Here is an 8,272-nt window from a genome sequence, read left to right on the forward strand (position 1 = left end):
ATTCTTTTAAGGGGTGGAGAATGTAACATACCGGATTTTAATATAAAAGTAAAAATAATAAAAATAGTGTGAGATACTATTTTTATTAGATTTAGAGAAGTAAAGTATAAGTCGGAAGCGACTTGTGCTGAAATCAGAATGAAAATAGAAGATTTAGAATTTTCTGTGAGAAACGGGGTGATATTTTAGCAGAAAATGCACAGTGTCAGAAAATTATGAAAACTGGAGAATATATCAGAATTATTTTTATAAGGCTAGATTTAAAGTTTCATGTCATTCTGACACTCGGAAGGTGGAAAATAAAATCCGACTGCTATCTGCTAGAGATTACAGTTCGGTAGAGCTTTTGATGACCAAACGGGGTCGAAATTGAAAGATTAAAATTTCTTTCGTCAAGTTAAGTAAAACCGAGCATAACTGTCAAATTAGAGCTCAAACGGACATTCAGAAGGGCAGGCGAAGAATATCTGTACCTGAGCTGCTAAACTGAATGTAATTGTGTTAATGTTGAGGCGCTAATTTGTAAAAAGGGATTAATCCCTTTCTTCTTCTCCTCCCTCAGCCCGAGCAGCACACACACATGCACACTCATGGAGATAGAGAGAGAAACACCTCTCCCTCTCTCTAGATAACTCCCTCCTCTCTCTAGATCTCTCTCTCAAATTCGCGGCGTTGACGGAGAGCGAGCATGGGAATGCGTTGGGAGCGTCGGATCGGGCCTTCGTGCACCCGGTTGAGCGGCGTGCTTCCGTCTCGGCATTCACATTTTGGTAAGCTTTTAGGATTTGGTTTAATTCTTATGCTTAAGTGTTGTAGTAGCCTCTAATGTGATGTTAGCATGTTTTCTCCATTTAATTTGGGTTATTTGGAGCATATGTAAAGGCTAGGTTTAAAATGGTGGATTTCTAGGGTTTCAATTATATGCTCTAGAATTGGATTTAGAGAAACCCTTAGATGCTAAATTGATGACTATTGCATGAATTAAGAGATTATGTGATGATTTCGTACAATAGTGCATCTTAGGGCTCAAAAATAAAATTATGCAAAAAATTTGGGTTTGATCTAAATTAACCCTACGTAAACCTAATTGCTAGGTATATGAACGCGTTGGCAAAGTCGGTTCGGCAATTCGTCGAGCCGGTGCGAAGATATTAAAGAAACGGACGTTTCGGCTTCATTGCCGCCTGGAGGGCTGAGGCGACGTCCAAAAATCATGAGAATGGATCCGGAGCATCGTGACATCAAGTTATAGACCTTTAATTTTCGGATTACGGATTGGTGGCCATTTGGTGGTCGAGTGCGAGTTTGGGCCGAACCGGGCAACGGGTGCCGCGGGAGGCCGATTGCAAGTGACTACAAGCAATCGAAAAGCGATTTGAGGTGGGTTGTGCTCACCGAAATGTCTAGCTCGCTTCCATGTCGAAGCAAAGTAATATTCATTATTGATGCATATATGTATAGTAGTAGGTTGCATAAGGTATTATGGATGCATGAACCTTATTATGTTTGATATTTATTACATACCGTTGAGATGTGCATGTTAATACATTGAGGAATATGGTAAATGGAATATATATGTTGATAAATCATGGAACATGTTGGATGGCATATGAATGTTAACATCATGAAAATATGCTAGTTGGTATGTATATGGACATATTGTGGAATATGATAAATGGAATATGCATGTTGACATTGTAGAATATGCTAGATGAAAGTATATGCATGTGCAATTGTGATATTGTGGCATTTGACCTAACAATGAGAACTTAGAAACAAAGTGACATGTTGACATAAATGTAGAGAGTGGCATTGATGAGTCTTGAATATTAGTGTTAAGATGTTGACATCAATAGGACAAGGATGCTAGAATACAAGTGTGGCATGAAAATAAGTATAAAGAACAAGTAGTGTGATGACACTAAAGCAAGCTAAAGAGTGCAAGTAAAGGACATAGTTGAACATTATGACATACCAACCTTAGAGTTAAGGGTTATATGAGCATTGCATCCTCATAGTGAGGATTGGATTAAACTTGGAATCCTTAAAGTTAAGGATTGATCGTACTCACCCATAGTCTTGGCTCGAGGGTCGTAGCTCCCTCTCGAGCGATGAGCTCCGGAGTAGTCGTCACTGGGTCGTAGCGAGTATCTCTCCAGAGGACGGTTCCGTCAGGTCGTAGCGAGTATCTCCCCGATAGTAGAGATTTGGGTTGGTAAGTTTGTTGAGGGCGAAACCTACGAGTTAGCCAAGAAATTGGGCAATGAAATCTTGCATTCATCATGAATTGACTCAAGACCGAGTCGAGTGGCATAGTTGGCTAAGGTAAATGTAACTTTAGGAAAGAATGACAATTGAGTAAAGTGTGGCTAAGAATAAAGAGTAAAGAATGGCAAGTAATAAAGAATGTCTAACAATAAAGAATGATAATGATATAGACTAAAATCGTTTAATCTATTTGCATAGTTGCATGAATTTCATATTGCATATTATGAGGCACATTCATGTATTTTAATGTTGCATAAAATACTTATGGATATCTGTTGGACTAACATGATTGCAGTGCCTCATTGGACCTGGTGGGTCGAGCTTTTCCCTTGGGTGGCCATACCCACTGGAAACTATAAACAATAGTTCTCACCCCCGTGTTGTTTTTGGGGGTATAGGTTCGAACGTGTGCGGCGCGACGGCGCGAGGAATGGGCGTAGCTCTGTAGTTAGCGCCCTACCACCGAGACCAGAGATAAAAGTACCCTAAGTCGGCTTAGCTTAGGGGTATAGAAATGAAATGATCAATATTGTAATAATTATGTTAAGAACTTCATGGTATTTGGAGCTAAAAAGAGAAGTAAAAGTGTAATATGTGATGAAAAATGTAATATGTGAGTTGAATGCATGTAATAACTTAGTTGTTTATGTTTTCGATACTTTCCTTATGCAATCTATGTTTGTATGCTGTTTCTGGTTGGAACCTCGCGCATTGTATGGATTGTGACGCCTTGGACGTACAGGGGAAACTCTGTCCGCGGTACAGGAAAAACCCTATCCGTTCTGCGGTCTGTTTGCGTGCCCGAAACCAACCAAATAGGCCGGCTCGGGGCGTGACAATACTCTTATGAGTACGATCGCCTTCGTACTCATAAGTTGTTTTCAATGATAGAGATTCTGAATCGATGATCCATACCGTTAAATATTATCTAGAGCATTTAAAATTTCTAGAAATCAAATTATAATTTTTCGATATTATTTACCTTATGATCAAAAGCTCACAAAATTGACAATTTTTAACAGCCGGTATGAGATATTTGCTAGTTTAACGTTGAAAAAGAATCGGAATACGTTGAATTTTTTATAGAAAATTCTATTCACTGCCTAAATAAAGATCAATAACTCCGATCTTAAATTGAAGGATCCGATCATCCATTTTTAGGATGTCATTCGATTTTAACCATTCATTTTATACCCGCTTGATGGACTTTATAAAGATTTTGAAAAATTACAAAATTTATTTTTTAGAAGTTTCAAATACTTTAGATCATATTAACGGTGTGGATCGTCATTCAAAAAGCCCAACATCAAAAACAACTTATGAGTACGAAAGGCTCTATACTCATAAGAGTATAGTAGCGCCGTACTTATATAATTATATATATATAATATATATATATATATATATATATATATATATAGTTGAGGCGAGAATACTGTCAAAGCACCAAAAGAGATAGTGCTTTTGAGTTTTAACCATTGGATGAAGAGATGTAGGATTGAGATGATGGTGGTAGGTGTAGTAGGTGGAAATAGTGTTTGATCTAAAGACTATTAGTAATCAAGGAGTAGATCCAAGGGATGGAAACCTAGATGCACCAAGGGCTTGTGCTTCTAAAAGTATTCTAGCTCAAACTTTCTATATATATATATATTATATATATATATATATATATAATATATATATAGAGGAGAGAGAGAGAGAGAGAGAGAGAGAGAGAGAGAGAGGAGAGAGAGAGAGAGAGTTGAGCCGGAATGCTATAGGTAGCAAACGGGCTCCATTGCCACCCATTTGTTTTCGATGATGGAGCCTTCAAATCGGCGATCGGCACCGTTGAACATGATCTATACCACTTGAACTATCTAGAAATCAAATTTCAAATCTTTTCGACATCAATAACCTAATGATCAAAGGGTTTCAAAATTTATAATTTTAATGGTAGATATAAGGCATTTTCTCATTTAACGGTGTAAAGCTATCCAAATCAATAGAATTTTGGTTAGAAAATTCTTTAAACTATTTAGAACAAGATCTATACTCTCGATCTTGATTACAAAATTTCTATCATCACTTTTTAGAGGATATTCATTTTCAACCTTTCATTTTTACGTCTACTTGATGAACAAGAGTATATCGAAAAAGAATGAAATTTGATTTCTAGATACTTCAAGTAGTGTAGATCATGTTCAACATGCCGATCGTCGATTTGGAGGCTCCATCATCGAAAACAAATGAGTGGCAACGGAGCTCGTTTGCTACCGACAGTATTCCAACTCAACTATATATATTGTGTGTTTGGTTCGAAGTCAGAATTGGTATCCGAATCGGAATGAGAATAAGCTGAAAATGAAATCGAAATGATTCTATACCTCATTCTGCTTGGTTCGCCACCTGAATCAAAATTGAAATGAATCATTCCCATTGTTGGTATTTAGTTCAGATAGATATCAGAAACGTAATGAAATTAATATGTCAATTTTATCTTTATAATATATTGGTTTAAATTCAAACTAAAAATTAAATTTTAAAAATTTACGTCAAAAATTTAAAATAATATCAAAATTTTAAATATATTTTTTAAAAAATTAAATTTGAAATTGAACGGATAATTCAAAATATAAAACTAAATTTTGATTTATTCAAATTCAAACTTAAAATTATAATTTAAATTTGAATTCATAAATTTAATTTAAATTTTAAATAAAATTTGAATAAAACTTTAGATTCTAAATTAAATTTCAATTTAATTTCAAATTTATAAATTAGATTCGAAATGCTTGTTTGAATTGTAATTTTTAATTTAAACTCAAATTAAAATTAAAATTTATAAATATAATTTTTTAACTTAAACTTATGTTTTAATTAAAAATAAGTTTAAAAAAGTTAAATTTAATCCGAACAAATCCATTCCATCCAGATTCAATTTTCAATCCAGCCTTCAAGGCTGGATTGGAAAGAAGTAATTGGGGGGATTCCTATTCATCCGGAAATCGGAATCGGTATGAAAATTCCGCATACCAAACACGAACAAATCGATTCGTCCATTCCGACTCCGATTCCTAAGTGAAAAAGGGGCGAACCAAACACGTCCATAGTGTAGAGCTACTGCTATTGGAAGCATAGAAGATTTGATGTTTCCAATTTTTTGACCCTTCGATCAAGAATTGTATAGTTGGGATGATTGCGGTCACCCCTAGGGTTGAGTAGTACCCTAGGGTTGAGTGGTCCCCACAGGGTAATAGTATTAATTCAAATGCTAGAAATGACCAAAGGGGTTGATCTAAGGGCCAAAAAGTAGGAAGCACCAGATTCTCTATGCTTCCAATAACATTGTAGCTCTACTCTAGATATTCCTACTAATGTAATTTCCATTACAAATGGACAAATATTCTTATTCGCCGATCTATTCAATGCTAGAATCCGACTTGCTATTAATGTGGGTATTTCTGTTTCCAGAGTAGGATTTGCAACTCAAATTAAAGCCATGAAACAGGTAGCTTGTAATACACTGAACTTTTGCAAATTGCAGAGTTCGAGTGTGTAGAATGAAGTGTGAAACTATCCTACATATTCTAAATGACTTGAGCAAGTTTTTGAATAAGTTAGAGAGTGATTGGAATGTTAAAAGCATGAAAGTGCGCTGATCTGGCGAAATCAGCAGTTTTCTTCTTGGTGTACCGGTACAGCCATTATGGTGTACCGGTACACAATGGGAAAACGTGGCAGCATGGGTAGTTTGGTAATTTCACATTCCTATCCTTATCTCCTTGACCCAGCTTGACCCCTGGGGCATCTTGGAAGGTAGTAGAGCTCAGAGAAGGGTTTCCTCACCTTCTCCACCTTCTCTCTCTAGAATTTTTTTCTCTATCTACCTAAAAGTCGCCGTTTTGCGTCGTTTTCGCGCCGCGCTCGTTGCTCGCTGGTTCGGAGACTCAAAAGAAGTCTTTGGAACGTGGGAGGGAGGATTCCTATTGATTTTTCTATGATCTTGATCTCAGAGAAGCTGAGTTGCTGCTTTGTGGAAAGGTATATGGCTTAAAACTTCTCTAAGTAGAGAGATAGTATTGGATTTTGATTCGTTCGAATTCTTTTGCTTCCAACTAAATTAGATGCAACTTCCAGCTGTATTGAAAGGTTAATTAGCTGTGAATTAACCCTCTTAGACCAGGGATAAGTTACTTTGAAGGTTAATTGAGATAATTAGTTCATTAGGAAGTTAAATTGGAACGAAATGCAATTGTTTGAGCGAATTGATGCAAATTGGGAATTATTCCTTCACAACAGGTCTTCGAGCTTCGTTGAGCTGAACTTGTACTCTTAGAAGCTGGTTTGGAAGCTGCTCTAACCAAGGGTAAGCAAGAATTTTCGTTAAAAATTCAATTTCACAAGAATTGAACTATATAAGCTCATATACAAGCATTTTGACACCGTTTCGGTATTGTTTGCAGCGAGAGGATATTTGACCTTTGGACCACCTTCGTTTGGCATTGGAGGGTCTTCCGGAAGCTGAACATGAGGTAATGAACTGAGCCAAAACAGGGAATTAAGCTTCCACTTCGTATTAATTGAGAATGTGCCGAAATTGGATTCTTATGTAATCGCTTCGATGCCCATTTCGTGCTTCGTTTGCAGCAGGGCTGAGGCCTAGTGGAGCTGAATTTCGGACTTTTGGGGACTGATTTGGAGCCTAGTACTAGGTGGGTTTGACCTAACCAGAGCAAGTGAAGCTCCCCTATGTTCTATATGTACCATAGAGTTGGTATAGTCATGCGTGATTGTGAGTAATGTGATTGGTAAAGTACGTGCATCATGTTGTCATAATGTTGATATAATTGGAATAGAATCTCTATGAAGTAGAGAATCCTCGTGCACAAAAGTATTCATACTCCTGTTTAGTTTAGTTGAATAACTATGAGACAAGTTATTATGCTCATGAAAAGTAAAGAATCATGACATTCTCTTTTTACTTGCTTGAGTACAAAGTAGAGAACAATGACATTAATTTGACTCTAAAGTAGAGAGCAAGAACATATGTATGACTATAATGGTAATGCCATGATAGTAAACAGTTTCTAATGTTATATGCAATTAGCAGTACTACTCTCGCATGTCTAATTAATCTAGTGGGTACTAGTTGTTGACAATATTTGTTATATTGAGAATCTGATCAAGAATCGAAAGCGAGAACATTGCAAGTTGGAAAGTGATGACTGAGATATATTGGACTAGGGATTTTGCTTGCTGCCATTGTGCTCATTCACACATGCTTGTGAGGGTCGCTCCCTACAAGCCGGCACTCCGGAGTTGGCCTACGCGATAGTTGCTCGCCCGTGCGGGATTGGGTGCCGAAGTGGATTGCCGTGGGGAGTGCATACTACCACGGGGCCATTAGGCGCGGCGCAAGCCGGACTACCTTGGGTAGGTCCTGATGAATGAAAGGAAAACTCTATTGAGGTGAAAGTACTAAATAACAAAGGACAGTAATGAATGCTTACTAGTTAAAGTGTACAGTAGTTACTTTCACATTCGTGTTCATATTCACGTTTATGTTCATGCAAATGATTCATTACTGTAGAAAGCTATTACATGTTGATTACATGCTTATTACTTATTAGCATCATGCTTATAAATCATGCAATTATTGTTATTGCTTTCATTTAGTACATCTTGAGCCTAGTGGTGTAATTCGCCGAGGCTGGCGGCTTACCCACTGGGAACTATTGTTAATAGTTCTCACGCCCTTTTGGTGGTTGTTTTTACAGAGCCATCTACAGGAGAGGCTAGGGATCGTGGCAAGGGAGTCGCATCTAGGTAGACATTGCTAGGGGCATACTAGTCGATCACCTTGCTACTCGGGCTACGGCCGAGGGTGATGTCCCTATGTATAGAGAGACTACCATTGTATCTACTTTTGTATACCCATAATGTATATGTACTATTGGGACCATACTCTATAGTGGTGATACTTTTTCTTTTAGTTGAGATTTTGGATTATATACTCTTT

At 37.1% G+C, this 8,272-nt stretch overlaps 1 long non-coding RNA gene across 1 annotated transcript; it reads left to right on the forward strand.

The window, feature by feature from the left end:
• Positions 5,784-8,067, forward strand: LOC109724446. The gene is made up of 5 exons (XR_002219935.1): positions 5,784-6,294; positions 6,553-6,619; positions 6,717-6,785; positions 6,904-6,965; positions 8,031-8,067. It is a non-coding gene; the product is annotated as an uncharacterized LOC109724446 (long non-coding RNA).

This window comes from Ananas comosus, linkage group 18, assembly GCF_001540865.1.
Source record: "Ananas comosus cultivar F153 linkage group 18, ASM154086v1, whole genome shotgun sequence".
In the NCBI taxonomy this organism is placed as follows: domain Eukaryota; kingdom Viridiplantae; phylum Streptophyta; class Magnoliopsida; order Poales; family Bromeliaceae; genus Ananas; species Ananas comosus.